The 20588-nt window shown below is 38.5% G+C and overlaps 1 pseudogene; it reads left to right on the top strand.

Annotated features, from left to right (window-relative positions):
• Positions 1 to 14391: 14391 nt before the first annotated feature.
• On the top strand, positions 14392 to 15057 carry LOC132486753 (large ribosomal subunit protein uL30-like; annotated as a pseudogene).
• Positions 15058 to 20588: the final 5531 nt, after the last annotated feature.

The following is a 20588-nucleotide window of genomic DNA, read 5'->3' as shown; positions in this document are numbered from 1 at the left end:
TGTGTTATTAATACTTGTAACAACTACACCTCATGCAGAAGATGTTTGCATTTTACAGAATATGCACAGAAGAGGTGTAATCAAGGAAGTGAATTGAACAACTAATCAACCATAAAGTGTAGATAGAGTGGAAAGAGAAAGACTGAGGCCGAGAAAGAGGTAATGAAGGTGAGACTTAAGGTTGTACTTATAGGAATATAGAGGAGGGAGCACTTTTAAGAAATATACATAATGACCTCTAAAGCAGGATCTTACTTACTGGGGAAAAACTGTACACATTCCTGCTTGAGTTAGGAACCAGGTAAGATTGATCACCATCTCCACAACAAATTAACTCCATCGGACTTCAGCCTACATAAGCACTCAAAGTGGAAAATAATTAGAAGGTTAAAAATTGAAAAGGAATTGAGAAGGAAGAGGCAAAACTATCTTTTTTCCAGATTATATGATAGTTCACCTGAAAAAATAAATAAAACTCTAAAACTGAAAGCAAAGTGAAACAAATCAATGTAACTGTATATCAAGTTGGTGCTACAACCATAAAGAGGAAAAAATTATTTCAACTGTCTTTAGCACATAGGACTCTGATTATATATCCTTAGTGAGATATATCATAATAGTGAAAAAAGGGACAAAGAAATCTTGCACTTTACTTGGTAGCAACTTTGGTATTGCTATTGATATTACATTTTTGAAACTAGCTCATGTACATCATAAGATAAAACAAAAAAAATTATGTTCACATTATTAGGAACCAGTATTTTCAGTGTGAGAGAAGAGATATAAATATGAAATCAAAGAAATGAAGAAAAGCTTATGTCATTCTCAGCAAACTAGGAAGGGCACTTTTTCAATTTGCTAAGGCACACACCAAAACAACAACAACAGCCAATGTTACTTTAATGGTGAAATATTTAACATTTCTCCCCTAAGTTGGGGACAAGACAATAATATCTATTTTTACCACTTCTATTCACATTGTACTGAAGATCCAGTACTGGAGACTTACTGGAGATAACACCAGTGCAATAAAACAATAAAAATAAATAAATAAATAAAAGGCATGCAATTGGAAAGGAAGAAGTAAAATTCTCTCTATACACAGAGGATTTGATTGTATACTTACAAAATCCCATTGAGTCTACAGATAAATTTCTAGAATAATAAGCTGAATTAGCAAAGGTATCTGGATACAAGGTCAATAGGAAAAATGTATTTTTACACATTAGCAACAATCAACTAGGAAATAAAAATGTTAAAACTATCATTAACAATAGTACAAAATAATTGATACCCCAGGAATGAAGTCAATGGAAGACATGCAAGATTTTTACAATGAAAACTACAAAACATTGTCAAGAAAAATTAAAGAAGACCTAATTAATAGAAAGATACACCATTTCAAGGATTGGAAGGCTCAGTATTGTTAAGAAGACAATTCTCCCCAAATTGACATATAGATTTAATGCAATTCCATAAAAATCTCAACAGGTTTTTTATAGAAATTCACAAGTGATTAAAAAATTTATATGAAGAAAGCAAAATATCTATAATAGTCAATCTTGATGAAGAATGGATTTGAAGGACTAACCTACCAGACAACAAGAATCAATCTGAAACCTAAAAAAAAAAAAAAAAAAAAAAGAATTAATCTAAAACCTATTTAAAAGAGTGAGTCTGTGTGTATTGGCATAAGGACAGACAAATAGATCAGTGAAATAGAGACTCTAGAAATAGACCCATGCATATATGGTTACTTGATTTACAACAAAATCACCAATGCAATTCAGTGGGAAAAGGGTGACTTTTTTTTCAGTGAATGGCACTGGAACAATTTAATATTTACATGAAATAAAAAGACCCTAGTAACAGGCTCTTCATTTTTTTTATTTTTATTTTTATTTTTTTTGGCTGCACCATGTAGCTTGCAGGATCTTCATTCCCTGATCTGGAAACCAGGCCATGGTAGTGAAAGCCTGGAATCCTAACCACTAGGCCACCAGGGAACTCCAGGCTCTTCATTTTAGCGTGCTCAAAAATCAACTTGAGATTAAATCATAGATCGAAATGTGAACGGCAAAACAATAATATTTCTAGAAAAACACATACGAATATATTCATGGAATTGGGGTAGACAAAAAATTCATAACTGGGACACAAATGAACTAACCATAAAGAAAGAAATGTTGACAAATCAGACTTCACCAAAATTAAAAACTTCTGTTCATTAAAAGCACCATTAAGAGAGTGAAATAACACTGTATGTCTACAAAGAGAATTGTACTAGAATATTTATAGCAATTAGACTCATAATAGCCCCCAAATTTGGAAATGGCCCAAATGTCCATCAACAGAAGAATGGATAAATAAACCATGTGCTTATTCACTGGACAATCCTTTCAACTTTTCTGTATTTTTGAAATGTTGTATAATAAGATTTGGGGCAGAAAACTACAGGAAAAAACAAATACAATAGGATGCTTATGCTTTTAAATTATTCCTGGGTATTTATATCTGGAATGAATTTATGAACTGGCAAGGACACACAGCACCTTTTATGTTTTATATAGCATATCTGGGTATTTTTTAATTGAGTATACATATTTCAATAAATCATGAATTTTACTTCATCATGTGGTGCAGAAAGAAAAAAACATATGTACATTCTGTTACTGCACTGCACCTATGGTCGATCCCATACAAACAATATTTTCAATGAGATTTTTAGAGGTATATGGAATTGTCTGACTTTTTCATAATTATTCTTTGAGTTCATATTACCAAATATGATAGTTATTTTAAAAAATGGGAAATACAGAAACATCTGTAGTCAGCTGTAAGTGGGGTGTATTTCTTTGCTATTTAAGTTGGAAATTTCTTATGTTGCTGAAACTATTTCTAGAATTTTTTTTAACTTAAAGACACAAGCAGTATATTTGCAGAATTAAATGTACAGTTATTTTAAATTTTTAAAAATGAAGGTAATACATGGCTTTCCAATACAAAATATATGAAGACAAAATTTTTTAAGAAGATAAAGAAACTGGCTGTCGGAGACAAGGCACTGACACCAGTCAGAGAAAGCAGAGCTTCAGGCTTAAGTGAACACGTGCAAACTGAACAAGACCATGGCTCAGAATGCTAGCTTCACCCACAGGCGCCTCTGAGAGGTTCCTTGCCTGAACCCCTACAGAGGAGAGCAGCCCCGGGGTGGGGGGGCCTGTCCCTGCCTCAGAACTGCAGCAGGTTGTCCCAGAGGGATTGCAGTGATTTTCTGGACCAATCAGATCCTCTCTCGGGGAGACTGGAACGTTGCAAGAGCTAGCTGAGCAGTTGGCAAATTGCAGTAGAAGCTAAACTCACACAGAGAGGAAACAATATGTAGATTCCAGGAGGGGGTGGAAGACATGAGTAAACCAAAGCCATCCATGAGCAGAAGCCATGAGGACGAGAAAGGATAGTAGGTATTGGTTGACAGGAGAGAGAAGAAGCAGAAACAGATTTAGCTGTGTCGATGATGATTGGAATTCACATATATACACTAATATGTATAAAATAGATAACTAATAAGAACCTGCTGTATAAAAAATAGGTAAAAGAAAATTCAAAAATTCAAAAAAAAAAAAGATGATGCTCATATAGTACTTACTGCTTGCCAGAGAACGTCCTAAGTGTTTTATGTATATCAACTCACTTAATCCTTAATTTAAGGTAGATACTTTTATTACTGTCATTTTGACAGACAAGAAACAGAGGCAGAACAGCATGAAGTTCCTTGGCAATCTGGTTCCCGGGGTCCTGCTTTTAGCCACTGCACTGTACTGCCCCACCATACGGCCCCACCAGGATGGGGGAGATGGGGGGTTCTGCTGCAAAGGCCGCCTGTGCGTGTGGCAGGATTCAGGCCCAGCTCTACAGCTCTTCCCGGTTTTTCCTCATGAGGCCTGCCTGTGTGACCTGTCCTGAGTTTGTTATGAAGCCTAGCTGGATGCCTGAGGGTCTTATAACACATAAGGATGGAGGAGAAAGAATGGCCTCCAGGAGGGAAAGAGAGTTGAGACTTGAAAAGTAAGCAGTGACCACATCAGAAAGGGCCTCATAAGCCATGTTAAGGTGTTTGAACTTTATCTGCCAAACAAGGGGTGTCATTGAGGTGTTGTCATCAGGGGAGGTGGGGGGAGAATCATGATGAGATTTGTATCATGATGAGATGATTCTCCTGGCTGTCTTTGTGGCTGAGTGAGTTAGGAGGCAGCGGGAGTGGTAGAGGCTAAAGCAGTCTTCTAGGTGAGGGGTGATGAGAGCCTGAATTAGGGAGATTGGCATTGGGGATAAAGAGGTGTGGGCAAATTTGAGAGATACGTAAGTGGGAGATTTCAAGACTTGGTGATTTATTGGTGTGAGGGATGAGGGAGAGGAAGAGCCGGAATGATAACCAGGGAAATTAGGTAAATGATGGTGCCATTCACTGAGATAGAAAACAAAGTAGGAGAGAGTCTGTCAGGTAGGGCTGGCTTCATGGGCACATGAACTGTGCAGTCACACAGGGCCCTGTGCTCAGAAAGACCCCATGATTGGCTTAAGGATCTGCTGCTGCTGCTGCTCTTAGTAATATTGAATAAGGAACTCCACACTTTGATTTTGCACTAGGTCCAGGGAATGATCCAATGAAAGAAGAGGCAAATACACAGGAGAGAGGCCATGATGGATGGGGCAAAGTTTTGAGGGCAGGAAAGAATTCAAACCAAGGACACAATTGGAAGACTTACTTTTGGAAAATAGGCAGGGTATTTCTTTAAGACAATAAGAAAGAACAGTCCACTACAAAAAGACATTTGGAGGTGACAAAGGAAAACTTGAAAAACTTGATGGAGTCTTCAGAAGGTTTCCACCTTCACAGTAACTCATAAAGTGAGGTGATTTAAAGAAAGTGAAAAGTTGAATATTTCATTTAGCTCTGAATAATAAAGATTTTTAATGAGTTCAAAAGTTTTAGTGGAATGTATGGAATTCTTTTTTTTTCACTTTTCTTTGCAGGGAAATAGTTATATAACCCTTTTATAGAAAAAATGTTTTTTTTGCAGGTTTTTAAATTGAAGTATAGTTGATTTACAATGTTGTGTTAATTATTGCCATACAGCAAAGTGACTCAGTTATACATATATATACATTCTTTTTTTTAAACATCTTTATTGGAGTATAATTGCTTTACAATGTTGTGTTAGTTTCTGCTGTATAACAAAGTGAGTCAGTACATTCTTTTTTTTTAATTGGAGTATAGTTGATTTAAAATGTTGTGTTAGTTTCTGCTGTACAGCAAAGTCAGTCAGTTATACATATCCACACATCCATGAAGAAAACTCATACTTGTGATCTTGTGACCTTAATATAACCAACATCAACATTTTGATGAATTTCCTTCTGATCTTTTTAATGCATTAAAAAAATCTTAATATACTCAAAGTGTATGAGTAATTAGTATCTTGAGTTTTTTTTTAATATTTTACACTTATGAGTCTCCTCACCCCTTCCTCCTGCCCTGTTACCCATGATGGCATGTAAACTTAATATAGCAGCCATTTTGGGGGGCTGCATAAAGTCGATAAATAAATTTGTTATAATTAAACAATAAGTCTCCACTCATTGAACATTGGTTCTAGTTTTCCAATGCTATAATAACTCCAGATGGTTCTAGTTTTCCAATGCTATAATAACTCCAGAAAAAAATATTTTCATAACTAGTATGGTCTGTTTCTTCAGAATAAATTAACAAGTAGAATTACTTGGTCAGAAACTATAAATAATTTCATGCTTTATAATATATAGTGTTAACTTAAGTACAAACTTGAGAAATGATATCGCTTCACCAATAATTAAAATAAAAACAATATATCATTTTTGGCCTACCATCAATTTGGCCTACCAAATTAGCCAAAGAATAATAATAATAAATGAAAATATTTACATTAGTAAGTTATCATGAAGTTTCTTATGCAGCAATTTGACAGAAAATGTCAATGACCATAAACATTTTTCTACCCTGGTTGCAACATATTTCAAGGACATTGCCAAATCCGAGCATGTTTAGCAAAGGTATTCAAGATTTTCTATTTTGGAAAGAGGTGATCTGCTTAAATGTCCCAAACTTGAAAACAATGGGAATGAGCAGCCTTCAGCTGGCTATGATCATCATAAGTTAGCAAACAGAACATTATATTACAAATTCTGTGTTTAACAAAGATTTAGTTACTTATCAAAAACAATAGAGGGTCAAGAAAAGTATTCTCTTCAGGTACAGAACTTGAACAGAGAGATGAAGTTTCTGCAACTTCAAATTTTTTTTCTGGGCTCTACTCTTTGTCTTTTTCATTTCTAAATCAAACAGTATTCAAGGTATCTAAACATTAAATATATTTACAAAAAATGTAAATTAATGTAAAATTATAAAATAAAAACATATATTTATGTATTTTATAGATATTATTTTATAAAAAATTATTATATATATTTAATGTATAAAAATGATGGTTATTTTTATGTATCATCTTGGCTCAGCTGTACTAGACAGTTATTCAACCACACTAATCTAGGTGTTGCTGTGGAGGTATTTTGTAGATGTGGCTAACACCTACAACCAGTTGGCTTTAAGTAAAGATTATCCTCAGTAATGTGAGTGGGTCTCATTCAACTAATTGAAAGGCCTTAAGAGCAAAACCTGAGGTTTCACAGATAAGAAGAAATTCTGCCTCAAGACTGCAGCATCAATTCTGCCCAAGAGTTCCAGACTTGGTGGCCTGCCCTATAGATTTCAGACTTGCCAGCCCCTACAATCACACGAACCCATTCCTTGAAATAAATCTCTCACTCGAATCCTGACTAATATATCATGTTTTTAAAGTAAGGTGTTTTTTCTTCTAAAATATTCAAGATTATTATTAAAAGTAAAAAGCCCAGTACAAATCATAATACAAAAAAAAATTAATCTCAAAGTGTTTAAATAAAATTGTACTTTAATTTGTTCAAAATTTAATTAAATCTTATTAAATAAGTTTATAAAAATAAAGCCATACACAATTCCAGCACTCAACGCCCATCTAATTGCACTGTGAAGAATTATTGTTATGCTTCATGCTTACTCCATTCAGACCTATTGTATCAGTAAGGTCCAGTTAGGAAGCAAAAACTTAAGGAATTGGTAAACAGGTATCCTCAGACTAAAATACTGAAAAGGAGCCATGAAAGTAACATGAAGTTAGTAGCTGTAGAAGCCACCAGCCCAGGGCTGGGAGAACAAAGAAGAAACTAGAAGCTGGGAGGAGGGCACTGCACAACTGGGGTGGAGACTTTGAACGGGGAGAGTTGTCTTGGCTAGTGGATGCTGTGGTGCTGTTTCTGGGACTGCCACAAAAAGCAGGACATGAACCAGCTGTTGCTGCCACATTGAAGGGCTGTCGTGGAGGTGATGCAGCCAGGAACACCCAACACACAGAGAGAGGGGCAAGTCCCTGCCTTCTCTGGCCTTGCCTTTTGGCAGAAAGTAGGAATGTAGTTTGCAGAGTCCCGGTAATGGCTTCACACAACAAAATATAGGAGGTGGTTTGGGGTCTGAGAGACAATATAAATTAAAGGGTAAAACTACTTGTTTAGTGTTACAAAGTGTTGCTCTGCTACTATATGTGACTGTTGTGAATACAATATTAATTTGTCAGTTCCTCCAAAACTGTGAATTGGAAAACAAAGGAAGAAAAGAAGGCTTGGCACTGTGGGGACATACTTCACATGGAAGAATTTATTGCCTTCAAGCTCTCTGAGACGGATTTGACAAGCTAACAAATTTGTCTTTTTTCTAACCTAAGAACTTTTGCTGCTCAGATCTGCCCTGAATTCTAAAACGACACTGGCCTTCAATGTTGGCAGAGGAGCAACCTGCAAATCTTCATGGCATTTTGATACAGTTGCCTTTTGTTTTGAGGTTATAGGGTAAGCCAGGGGAAGAAGTATTCCCCTGGGGGCTGAACAGGAGCCAATGTTTAGGGTTAGAGGTTGTGCTGGGCCAGTGCTAATGGTCAGATTCTAAGTGGCAGGCATGCTCTCTGGTATTTGTGTGTGTGTGTCTGTGCTTAGGATCTGCAGGGTTTGTGGTGTGCAGAGCAAAGCTAAAGCATGAAGCCCAAGGCAGAGGTACTACTTCTTGTCTGGATCTAAGAGTAGTATTGTTCAAGTGTGCCCTGGACCTAGAGATCATCATACAAAGTGAAGTCAGTCAGAGAAAGACAAATATACGATATCACTTATGTGTGGACTCTAAAATATGATACAGATGAACTTATTTACAAAGCAGAAACAGACTGACAGACATAGGAAACAAATTTATAGTTACCAAAGGGAAGAGGGAGTGGGGCAGGGATAAATTAGGAGTTTGGGATTAGCAGAGACAAACTACTATATATAAAATAGATAAAAAGCAAGGTCTTACTGTATAGCACAGGGAACTATATTCAATATCCTGTAATAAACCATAATGGAAAAGAACATGAAAAAGAATTTTAAAACTATTAATGCTGTGTTCACTTTAATATTGTGATATATCAATACCATAATTTAGTTAAGCAATTTTCCATTGGTGGACACATTTTTCTATGATAAAAGCCCTCATTAACATCTTATACTTCCATCTTTGTAAATTTGTACTATTAATTCCTTGGATTAAATTTTTTAGAAATACACTTGTTAAGTAAAAGGCCATGCACATATTTAAGAATATTAATACATGTTGCTGAACTACCCTTGAGAAAGGTGATGCTGCATTGCCAATTCTGTTCTTTATTGTCTCCATTATGGATTTTAGTTCCACTATCTCAGACTTCATTCACCCACCTCCATTTTTCTTTCATTCTATTGTCTTTTCATCTCAATCCATCCTGTGCTTTTCTGAATCTGTTTTATTTTATTTTTTTAAATTAATTTATTTTATTTGTTTTATTTTTGGCTGCATTGGGTCTTTGTTGCTGCACGCAGGCTTTCTCTAGGTTGTGGCGAGCGGGGGCTACTCTTCTTGGGGTGCGTGGGCTTCTCATTGCGGTGGCTTCTCTTGTTGCAGAGCACGGGCACTAGGCATGCAGGCTTCAGTAGTTGTGGCACACGGGCTCAGTAGTTGTGGCTCGCGGGCTTAGCTGCTCTGCAGCATGTGGGATCTTCCCGGACCAGGGCTCGAACCCGTGTCCCCTGCATTGGCAGGTGGATTCTTAACCACTGCACCACCAGGGAAGCCCTGAATCTGTTTTAAAGAGGCCAGTTACTTTGCATTCTTCTGAGGAGGGAAACATCCCAATTTTTTTTTTTTTTCCTGATTCCTACAGGAAATCTTTTTAGGGGCTTGTGAGTTGTCTGAGTCTAAGGATGATGCCCCTTCTCTTGTTCTTGGTATATTTCCATAGGCCGGGTTTTATGATTTGTGGTTTATTCTACATATCCTCTGGAGAAGTGAGATCTATCAGAGATCACACTTGTGTGTGCTTTTTGCCCTCAGCGCTGCTCTCCCTCACCTTGAGTGCTGGTAAGATCCACAAGTCAAATCTACAGAGAATGGCTGGTGGATGCACGCTGCTCCTGGCCCAGTTCAACAGGCTTTCATCAAATGTCTCTGCCGAAATAGGATGGAATCTGCTGTACCTATTCCTTGGTGCTCTCCCACTCTGAACAGAGGTAGCTCGTAAGATTACACTCTCCAGCACACACTTCTCAAGGGCCCTTGCTTTCTCTCTTCCCCCACCTCTAGGACTCCACCAGAGGGTCAGTCACATCACAACGTAGTTGAGTGCTTGGTATCTAGTGGCTCTTTAGTTATTAATTTGATCAAAATGTAAAGACATTTGCAATAACAAATGACATAAATGACATGCCTCTGTCGTTGTAGGGAAGGACCTAGGGTTCAATGTGTCTACTGTGACTTGGCATTCCATTTGTCTGAATTCTAGTATCTTCCAGAGTTCTAAGCACTTGGCCAGCATTGCCTGCAGTCCTCAAAACAACCTCCCAAGGCAAGTAGGAGGCAGGTGCTGTTGTCCGTGAACTTCACAGGTTAACAAAGGCACAGAGGGACCCAGTGATTCATCTACCCAGTTGGTGGGCATCTGTGGTTCCCTTGCTTCCCCTCCAGTGTGTTTCCCTGTGGCATTTTGCTGTCAGCCTGCCCATCCCCTGAGGATAGTTGGGCTGTGGTGGAAGGTCAATTGGATGAGTCATTCAAACATCTGAATTGCCTTTCTGCTGCTGAGAAAATGCCCTTAGTGCAGGCTGCCCTGATGAGCACTTGAGGTGTGGCTCTGAAGAAAACTGCACACCACCCAGAGCCATATGTCACGTGTTTACCACTCAGACTCCATAAATCTTAATCCACTTCATCCTCAACAACAGCTTAGTCAGTATGAAGTACTTCTAATAATAGCAGCAGCAGACAAGCATACACAATACCTGTCATCCTGAAGGTGCTTTAGGAAACTATGCACAGGTGTTTCTATGTCTGCTCAACTTTAACCGTGCATCTGGAACCAGCTGTTCATGGTGAGGTAGATGGAAACATTTGGTAACCGGGAAGTCTCGGGGCTATACCTTAGGAATTCAGTAGAGAATATAACTAGGTCCAGCTGACCCCATTAGGCACATCACCTGTCGTGAACTTTCATTCCTAGGAGTCTGGAAACCAGCATTTACCAAGCATGTTTTAAGAATCTTTTGGTTTACATGGAATGTAGAACTATAATGGGTCCAGCAGGTGCAGAGGGGAGCCAGCTGTGAAAGGGTTAATAGGTCAGGTAGCCTAAGAGCTAAGTTTAGAAACTCAGGAAGTGGTCATTTGTTGGACCTATGGAAATGGAAACTGGTAGGGGAGAGAGGAGAAGAGAGGGGAGAGAGAGAGAATGAGTGAGCGAGCGAGAGAGAGAGAGAGAGAGAGAGAGAATCTTCTTGTTGCTGTTTCAAAGAAGGGGGGATTTAAATGATTGATTGGAGAGATCATGAGCCTGGTGGGTTCCCAGGGAGTGTGGAGAGTAAACAACACAATTAATTGGCAAATGAAAAAGAGGCCGAACTGATATGGGATCCAGGATTGTGAGGTACATTCGCCCTCCTCCTCATTCTGCAGATGAGATATGGTCTTTTGCCCAGAGCCACATTTCAAGTATGAGAGTCTGAGATAGAAGTAATGGGAACTGGAGAAGACAGATGATGACAGGGAGAGAGGAAAAGAGAATTTGAGATTAACGAGTTGCTTCAAGTTCCTGAAATGGAAACATATGTAACACATAGAAACAAATATAAACATACACAACATAAAAACATCTATGACTCTTCTAGGAGAAAATCTTGATTCCGTGATTTTACTCCATAAATAAATCCACCTTGTCATTTATTTTGATAAATGAGCTTTTATTCATGGATCCAAGTCTATTTATAAACATTTCCTAGTTTAGGATCTAACTGGTTTGAAGACTTACGTAAAACCTGTTCTTTACAGAAACTAATTTTGATCTCCACACTATGACAACTCAGTTTTTAGTCAACCACAGAAGGAGAAATAATCTTATAAACATGGGCCTGAAGGTAGAAAACCACTGTAACATTTACAATACAAGTCATATTCTGGAGGGGAATATACTCAGTATCAAAAGAATTACAGTGGGTAGGGCAGTTATCAAGTTTCACTTCCTTCTTCTTCAGTCATAATTTTACAGGAGTGCCATGCCAAGTCATAAAACCAGAATTACACACTAAATCGTACTCACAGGCTTGGGTATGATTTCAAGGGTTTCTGGAGTGACTATAAATATTTTCATTGACCTTAAGTGGCTAAACTGTGCATTCCTTTTTTTTCCCCTCCAAATGTATACTCTGAGAAATTTCCCCCATTCAGAAAAGTTGTTGGAATACGTTTAGTGAACAACCATATACCACCCTCTTAGGTTCAACAATGGTTAATATTTTGCCATATTTTCTTTTTCTTTCTCTGGACATTAATTGAAAGTAAGTGTAGATATCATGGCATTTTACTCTTAAACACAAGCTTGACACTTGTCATGCCATGAGAAAGTGACAATTCTTGAACAAGTCAAGTCTTATTTAGAAAAGGGTGGGCAAGATGAATCATCAACATAACTTCTGGGAATGGAGGTTTCTAGCACTTAGGTAATTCTCATGCTAATTCTGTGATATCTGGTGCCATTTTACAAAGCATGCATAATAAATTTCATCTTGGTTGTTCTTGTTTCAACAATTTCAAAAGAGACAAAGCAAATCCATTTTAGTTCTGTACTTTCATGTCCATTTGCATCATTTCTTCAGAAACACCTCTTTATTACCGTGTCCTCTTGCACACACTAGAAGATAGAACTTGCTTTTTTCCTCTCAGCATACTAAGTACTAGAGTTATTTTACAATATTTATTTGGGGCTGTTAAGGAGAGAGTTAAGATCTTTCATTATTTTACCTTGAATCATAATAAAATACTTTCCAAGGTGAAACATGTTAAACATCACATTAACACTTGCTGATGATTACAAGGCATTACTGTATGGAACACTATAATAATGGCTGTGTACTCCAGAAAAATAATTATAGTCCTTTAATGCACTCATAATAGCTCTGCAATTTTTAACTGCTGTTTTGTTCCCAACCCATCTTGTACACAAATACAGAACTTAGTGCCAGTTTATCAGTGGCTAGATTATAGAAGAGAGAAATGATTCATTAGGAAGCTACAGATGTCCTGTCTTTGCTTCAGAACACACCAGAGAAATTTAATTCAAAGTTCTAAGAAAAATTTGATAGGCAGATGGGATATGAACCTAATGAACAAGCTACAGAACAACACTCTAATATGTCAAACCCCTCTCTGGCACTTTCCTTTCTTTCTATCAACCCCCAATTCCTCATAACGGGTTAACAGGTGGCACCCATGACAAATCCTCAACAGTAATGGTCTAGGGGCTTCCCTGGTGGCGCAGTGGTTGAGAGTCCGCCTGCCGATGCAGGGGACACAGGTTCGTGCCCCGGTCCGGGAAGATCCCACATGCTGTGGAGTGGCTGGGCCCGTGAGCCATGGCCGCTGAGCCTGCGCGTCCGGAGCCTGTGCTCCGCAATGGGAGAGGCCACAACAGTGAGAGGCCTGCATACCGCAAAAAAAAAAAACAAACAAAAAAACAAAAACAGAAACAAAAATAATGGTCTAAAACTGGACAAAAGCCATTGTATTTGGACAATAATGATATAAAATAGAGTAAAACCCAGCTGTTTTAGGTAAAAAGTAGTTTGGCTATATATCAAGCACCTGGGAACCTGGCTCTATATTTGTATGCCTTGTTTAGCCAGACATCCTAGTCCAGTAGTTCCCAAAGTTCAGGGTGTATGAGGATCACTGAGTGTCAGAATGCTGATTCCTGATTCCTTAGTCCTAGAGGTTCTGATTTGGCAGATCTGGAGTGAGGTCCAGGAATCTTCTTTCTATTCAATCTTCCAGGTGATTCTGATGCAGCCCACGATGGAACATGCTTTGACCTATACTGTTTCCAGCACTTAAGATGCCAAGAGGATGAGTCATTGGTAAGCCTGATCCATTTATCTGTGAACTGATTTAATGCTTGTCTTTGCTGGTGGCCAGTGATAATGGTCTCCATCCCATCCAAGGTTAGTCAGAAGGAACAACGGATCCATATCCTGCAACTAAGAACCACTGTGTGGGCTGACTCTGAAATGGATACTTTATTCTCCTGTCAGCCCAGAAACAAACTCATATGACAGGATACCTGCCTAGTAGAACAGTTGACCCTTGAACAACACAGATTTGAAGTGCATGGGTCCACTTATATACAGATTTTTTTTCAGTAGTAAAGACTACAGTACTAATACTGATTGGTTGAATCCATGGATATGGAACAGTGGATATAGGAATTGCCATTGGAGGAACTGCCAATAAGGAGGGACAACTATAAATTATACTCAGGTTTTTTTTACTGTGCAGAAGGTCAGCGCCCGTAACCCCTACACTGTTCAAGGGTCAACTGTATTTAAACAAGGTTGTGTGTGTGTGTGTGTGTGTGCACCCACAGCTGTTAGACCCAAGATTAGTCTTTTAAGGGTTTATCCCACACTCTTAATACAGTTCTGCTATAATATGACACATGCCTTCATAAAAATCACCATGCTATGCACAATAATAGTGCAATAAAACCCACAGGGCTTATGGGAAAAGATGCGCCCAGGGAGACAACTCTCCAAAACCTCACCAGTGACACATTAAAAAAAAAGGATATAAGAACCTAATAAAAATGGTAGCACAGTTTTACACATGTTAAATGGTTAAGAAATTTATAAGTAACCTCTTTTCTGGCTGGAATCATGGAGGGTATAGAAGAGAAGGGAAAAAAGGTTTCGGCTATGCCAGATACCATCAGGAAAAAGCAAAGGAATTTTGCAGAGCTGAAGATCATGCACCTGAGAAAGAAGTTTGCCCAAAAGATGCTTCAAAAGGCAAGGAGGAAGCTTATCTATGAAAAAGCTAAGCACCGTAATAGGGAAAATAGGCAGATGTACAGAAGTGAGATTTGACTGGCAAAGATGGCAAGAAAAGTGGGTAACTTCTGTGTAACTCTAGAACCCAAATGAGCATTTGTCTTCAGGATCAGGGTATCAACAGTGTGAGCCCAAAGATCTGAAAGGTGTTCCATCTTCTTTACCTTTTTCAGCTCCTCATGGCACCTTTGTTAAGCTCAGTAAGGCTCAGTTAACATGCTGAGGACCGTGGAACCATATACTGTATGAGATACCTGAAACAGAAATCAGTAAAAGAATTGATCTACAAGCGCGGTTATAGCAAGATCAACAAGAAGGTAACTGTCCCAACAGATAACACTTCGACTGCTCGATCTCTTGGTAAATAGGACATCATCTGCATGGAGGATCTGATTCATGAGGCCCATGCTGTTGGAAAATGCAAACATCTTCCTGTGGTCTTTCAAATTATCTTCTTCATAAGGTGGAATGGAGAGAAATAGCCTAGATTAACAATTACCCAAGGGTTTAGGTTAGCTAGATGAAGAAAAATAAATAGCATTAGAGTAAGCTTCAGAGGACTCACATTTTATTCTTAGCTCTGCAAGTTGTGTGACCTAAGGCAAGTCCCTTTATTTCACTTGGATTCATTTTCTCATCTGTAAAATAAAGAAATTGGACTATTTCATCTCTCGAAGATTCCTCCTGGCTCCAATATCATGTGACTCTGAGGCTTTCTATGTTGATTAAATGCAGAGAAAATGAACAGTTTTCGACCTCTTTAAAACTCTCCATGTGGCTCAGCAGTTTTTTTTTTCTCATCCCAGGTTGTCTTCCTTGGTTATTTCCCAAAGTGAAAATTCCAAATTGTTATTATTCTCAATCTCTGTTTCCACCAACAGATGGAAGTTACTGAGGCAGATCAAGTCTGAGCTCGCAAAGCTCCTTTGTTTATTTTGTTAACAGCTTTATTGAAGTAAAATTGGCATACAATAAGCTGTACATATTTAAAGAATACAATTTGATAAGTTTTGACATGCGCATACAGCCATGAAACCATCACCACCATCAAGGTAATGAACATATCCAACGCCCACAAAGGTTTGCTCGTGCCCCTTGTAACCTCATCCTCCTGCTTCCTCCCCATATACCCAGGCAACCGATCTGCTGTCCTTCATTAGAGACTAGTGCATATTTTCTAGAATGTTATGTAAATGGAATCATCAGTATGTACTGTTGTTTTATCTGACTCCTTTCACTAAACATAATTATTTTGAGATCCATCCATATTCCTTTTGTTAATAAACAGGAGAAAAAAAAAAGGAGCCAGGTAGTAGTCTATCATATGGCTATACCACAATTTGTTTATGCATTCACCTGTTGATGGACATTTGGGTTGTTTCCAGGTTTTTAGCCATTATATATGACTGCTATAAATATTTTTTTAAAAGTCTTTGTATGGACATATGTTTTGATTTCTCTTGGGTAAACACTTAGGAGTCGAAAGGCTGGATCACATATGGAAAGTGTATGTTTCACTTTTTAGAAACCACCCAACTATTTTCCAAAGTGGCTATACCATTTTACATTTCTATCCACACTACCTGAAAATTCCAGTTCTTCCATATCCTTGCCAAAACTTAGTATGGTCAGTAGTTTTAATTTTTGCCATTCTAATAGGTATGTAATGATCCTTTAATTTGTATTTTCCCAATGACTGACAATGTTGAGCATCTTTTCATGTGCTTATTTTCCATCTGTTTATCTTCTTTGGGGAATGTCTGTTCAAATACTTTGCCCAATTTAAAAAATTGAGTTGTTTTCTATTTGCTGAGGTTTCTGTAAATTGCAGTAAAATACACGTAACGTAAAATTTACCATCGTAACCATTTTTACGTGTACAGATCAATGGCATTAAGTACTTTCATATTGTTGTGCTACTATCACCATCATCCATCTCCAGAACTCTTTTATCTTGAAAAACTGTAACTCTACCTATTAAATAATAACTGCCCAGTTCTCCCCAACCCCAGCTCTGGAAACCACCATTTTTCTTCCTATCTCTACGAGTCTGACTACTCTTCAGTATCTCGTATGAGTGGAATCATATGGTGTTTGTCTTTTTGTGACTGGCTTCTTTCACTTAGCATAATTCCCTCAAGATTCATCTGCATTGTAGCATGTGTTAGGATTCCCTTTCTTTTTAAGGCTGAGTAATATTTCATTGTATGTATATACCACATTTTCCCATTCCTTTGTTGGTGGACACTTGAGTTGCTTTCACTTTTTAAAAATTAATTAATTAATTTTTGGCTGCGTTGGGTCTTTGTTGCTGCGCTCAGGCTTTCTCTAGTTGCTGCGAGCAGGGGCTACTCTTCTGTTGTGGTGCCTGGGCTTCTCATCGTGGTGGCTTCTCTGTTTCGGAGCACAGGCTCTAGGCGTGCGGGCTTCAGTAGTTGTGGCACGCACGGGCTTAGTTGCTCCGCGGCATGTGGGATCTTCCCCAACCAGGGCTCGAACCCGTGTGCCCTGCACTGGCAGGCAGATTCTTAACCACTGCGCCACCAGGGAAGTCCCTGCTTTCACTTTTTGGCTTACTGTGAATAACAGGCTATATGAACACAAATGTAGAAATATCTTTTTCAGCCCCTGCTTTTAATAACTGAGTTTTGAGAATTCTTTATATATTATGAATACAAGACCTTTATCAGAAATACGATTCACAAACATTTTTTCCTAGTCTGTGCCTTTTCTTTTTATTTTCTTAATGTATTTCAAAGAGAAGTTTTAAGTTTTGATTTAGTCCAGTTTATAATTGTTGGCTTTAGATCTAAGAAATTTTTGCCTAACTTGAGATCACAATGACTTGGGAACTTCTCCTGGTTTTTTTGTTTTTGTTTTTTTTTTTCCCTGTAGAAAGCTTTATTGTTCCCACTTGGTCCAAAGCTCAGGAAAAGGCTCCAGGGTGGTTAAAATGATGCCTAGTGGCTGCAGAGAAAGGCTTCAGGCAGAAGCCCTGACAACAGAAGGGCTCCTCAAAAGCCGCTGGGCTCCAGAGGCTCTGAGTCGTGCTTGAGGGTGAGCCTTGAAAAGAAACTCGCCCAGCCCAACCTGGGGGCCAGGCCAGCCTGTGAGGTTAGTCAGGTGGTCGCCCATCTTCTTGATGAGTTTCACCTGCTCTTCTAGGAAGTGGCTCTCCAGGAAGTCACAGAGGTGGGGTCTGCCGGGGCAGGGGCATGCAGATCCAAAAGGGCCTGGTTCAAGTTCATCTCCCTGAGAACAGCGGCTTCCATAACGTCCTGGGGTTTACCCCGCTCATCTTGAGATGGCGTCTGCAGGTCCCAGAAGAGGGCGTGGCTGCTCTGCTCGTTTTGCATTTTCAAGAGCAGCTAGGCGCCCTCGGGCTTCTCCTCCGACAATTCGCGGAAGAAGGGGTCCGTGCCCTCCAGAGCCACGTCCTCCCAGGGGAAATAGAAGCCCAAAGAGAGCTAAGTGCCCGCAGATGCATGTTGACCAGCGGTGGGGGGGGGGGGGGTAGACGGTACTCTCCACCTGGGTAGAATAATTCTGACGAATCTGGGATCTCGTGGTGTTGGCTGGTCCTAGAGGCGGAGGGTGGCTAAGGGGTTGATTCTGACGGTTGCAACTGGAGAAAAGGTTGGAGGGTGCTGCGAGGCTGGAGGAAAGGGCGTCCCTGGGTCTGTTCTGTCCAAATGCTACTGAAGCAAGAGACAAATACACAGGACCCTCTGGCCTTGTGAACTGCAGAACTTCTGATAGGCGTTTTGTTTTGTGGTACGCGGGCCTGTCACTATTGTGGCCTCTCCCGTTGCGGAGCACAGGCTCCGGAGGCGCAGACTCAGCAGCCATGGCTCACGGGCCCAGGCGCTCTGCGGCATGGGGGATCTTCCCGGCCCGGCGCACGAACCCGTGTCCCCTGCATTGGAAGGTGGATGCTCAACCACTGCGCCACCAGGGAAGCCCCTGATAGACGTTTTTTAAGACACATTTTATAGTTTTAGGTTTAAGGTTACAATTGGTACTATGATCCATTTTTAGTTAATCTTTTAAATGATGCAAGGTGTGGATCAGAATTCATTTTTGCGTATAGGAATATCCAGTAGCTCCTGCATCATTTGTGGAGAAGGCTATCTTTTCTTCACTGCATTGCTTTTGTATCTTTGTAAAAAGCAGTTATTCATATATATGTAGGCCTCTTTGTGGACTCAGTCTATTTCACTGATCTGTTTGTCTTTCTTGATGCCACACTATCTCGATTACTGTAGCTTTATGATGTCTTGAAGTGAGGTAGCATTAATCCTCCAATTTTGTTTTCCTTTTTCAAAGACACTTTGGCTATTCGAGATCCTTTGCATTACCGTATGAATTTTAGAATCAGCTTGTCTGTTTCTACAAAAAAGCTTGCTGGGTTTTGATTGGGATGGTGTTGAAACTATAGAACAATTTGAGGAGAATTGACATCTTAACAATACTGAGTTTTCCATGAACACCATACCTCTTCCATTTATTAAAGTCTTCCTTAATTTTTCTCAGCAATGTTTTATAGTTTTCACTGTACATAGCTTGCATATTTTTGGTCAGATTTATCCCTAAGTATTTCATATTTTTATGTTATTTTAAATGTAAATTTTAATTCAATTTCTAATTGTTAGTTGCTAGTGTATAGAAATACAATTGTTTTTTATATATTGACCTTGAGTCCTGCAACTTGCTAAAACTCATTTAGTTAATTAATTAATTAATACAATTTTTTAATGTTACTTTCCATTTACAGTTATTACAAAATATTGGCTATATTCCCTGTGTTGTGCAATACATTCTTGAGCCTGTCTTACACCCAGTGGTTTGTACCTCCCACTCTCCTACCCCTATATTGCCCCCCTGCCCCACTAGTAACCACTAGTTTGTTCTCTATATCTGTGAGTCTGCTTCTTTTTTGTTATATTCACTAGTTTGTTGTATTTTTTAGATTCCACATGTACGTGATATTATACAGTATTTGTCTTCTCTGTCTGACTTATTTCACTTAGCATAATGCCCTCTAAGCCCATCCATGTTGCTGCAAATGGCAAAATTTTGTTCTTTTTTATGGCTGAGTAGTATTCCATTGTGTGTGTGTGTGTGTGTGCGTGTGTATGTGTGTGTGTGTATATATATATATATATATATATATATATATGCCACATTTTCTTTATCCATTCATCTGTTGATGGACACTTAGGTTGCTTCCATATCTTGGCAATTGTAAATAATGCTGCTATGAACATTGGGGTGCATGTATCTTTTCGAGTTAGTGTTTTTGTTTTTTTCAGATATATACCCAGGAGTGGAATTGCTGGTGCTAAACTCATTTATTAATTCTAGTACCTTTTAAGTAAATTCCATCTGATTTTCTACATAGACAATCATGTCTTCTATAAATAAAGACAGCTTTACTTTTTTCTAATCTGGCACCTATTTCTTTATTTTAACCATATTGCACTGGTTAGACCCTCCAATATAACATTGAATAGAAATGTCAAAAGTGCATATCTTTGTCTTATTCCTGAACATACGTGGGTACATATTCAATATTCACTATTAAATACGGTGTTAGCCATAGGTTTTTTGTAAAGGCACCTTATCAGATTGAAGAAGTTCTCTTCCCAGTTTGCTGAGAGTTTTTTCTTTTGTTTTTTAAAGAATTGATGATGGATTTTGTCAAATACTTTTTCTGCATCTATTGAAATGATCATACAGGGTTGTTGTTATTTTAGTTTTTAGCTTAAAAAAATCCTGTATGGTGAGTTAAGTTGACTGATATTTGAATGTTAGGCCAATTTTACATTCTTGGGATAAGTGCCATGTAATGGGGATACATTGGGATAAACTCTATGTAATTATGATATATTATCATTTTTATATATAGTTAGATACAAATTGCACTTAAAATTTATTTGAAATTTATGCATCTATGTTCTTTAGTGATATGGCTCTGTAGTTTTCTTGTAATATCTCTCTGGTTTTGCTATCAGGTTTATGCT

Source organism: Mesoplodon densirostris, chromosome 3 (genome assembly GCF_025265405.1).
Source record: "Mesoplodon densirostris isolate mMesDen1 chromosome 3, mMesDen1 primary haplotype, whole genome shotgun sequence".
In the NCBI taxonomy this organism is placed as follows: Eukaryota; Metazoa; Chordata; class Mammalia; order Artiodactyla; family Ziphiidae; genus Mesoplodon; species Mesoplodon densirostris.
Note: the sequence above shows the minus strand (reverse complement) of the source record. Positions and strands in the feature narration are given on the sequence as shown.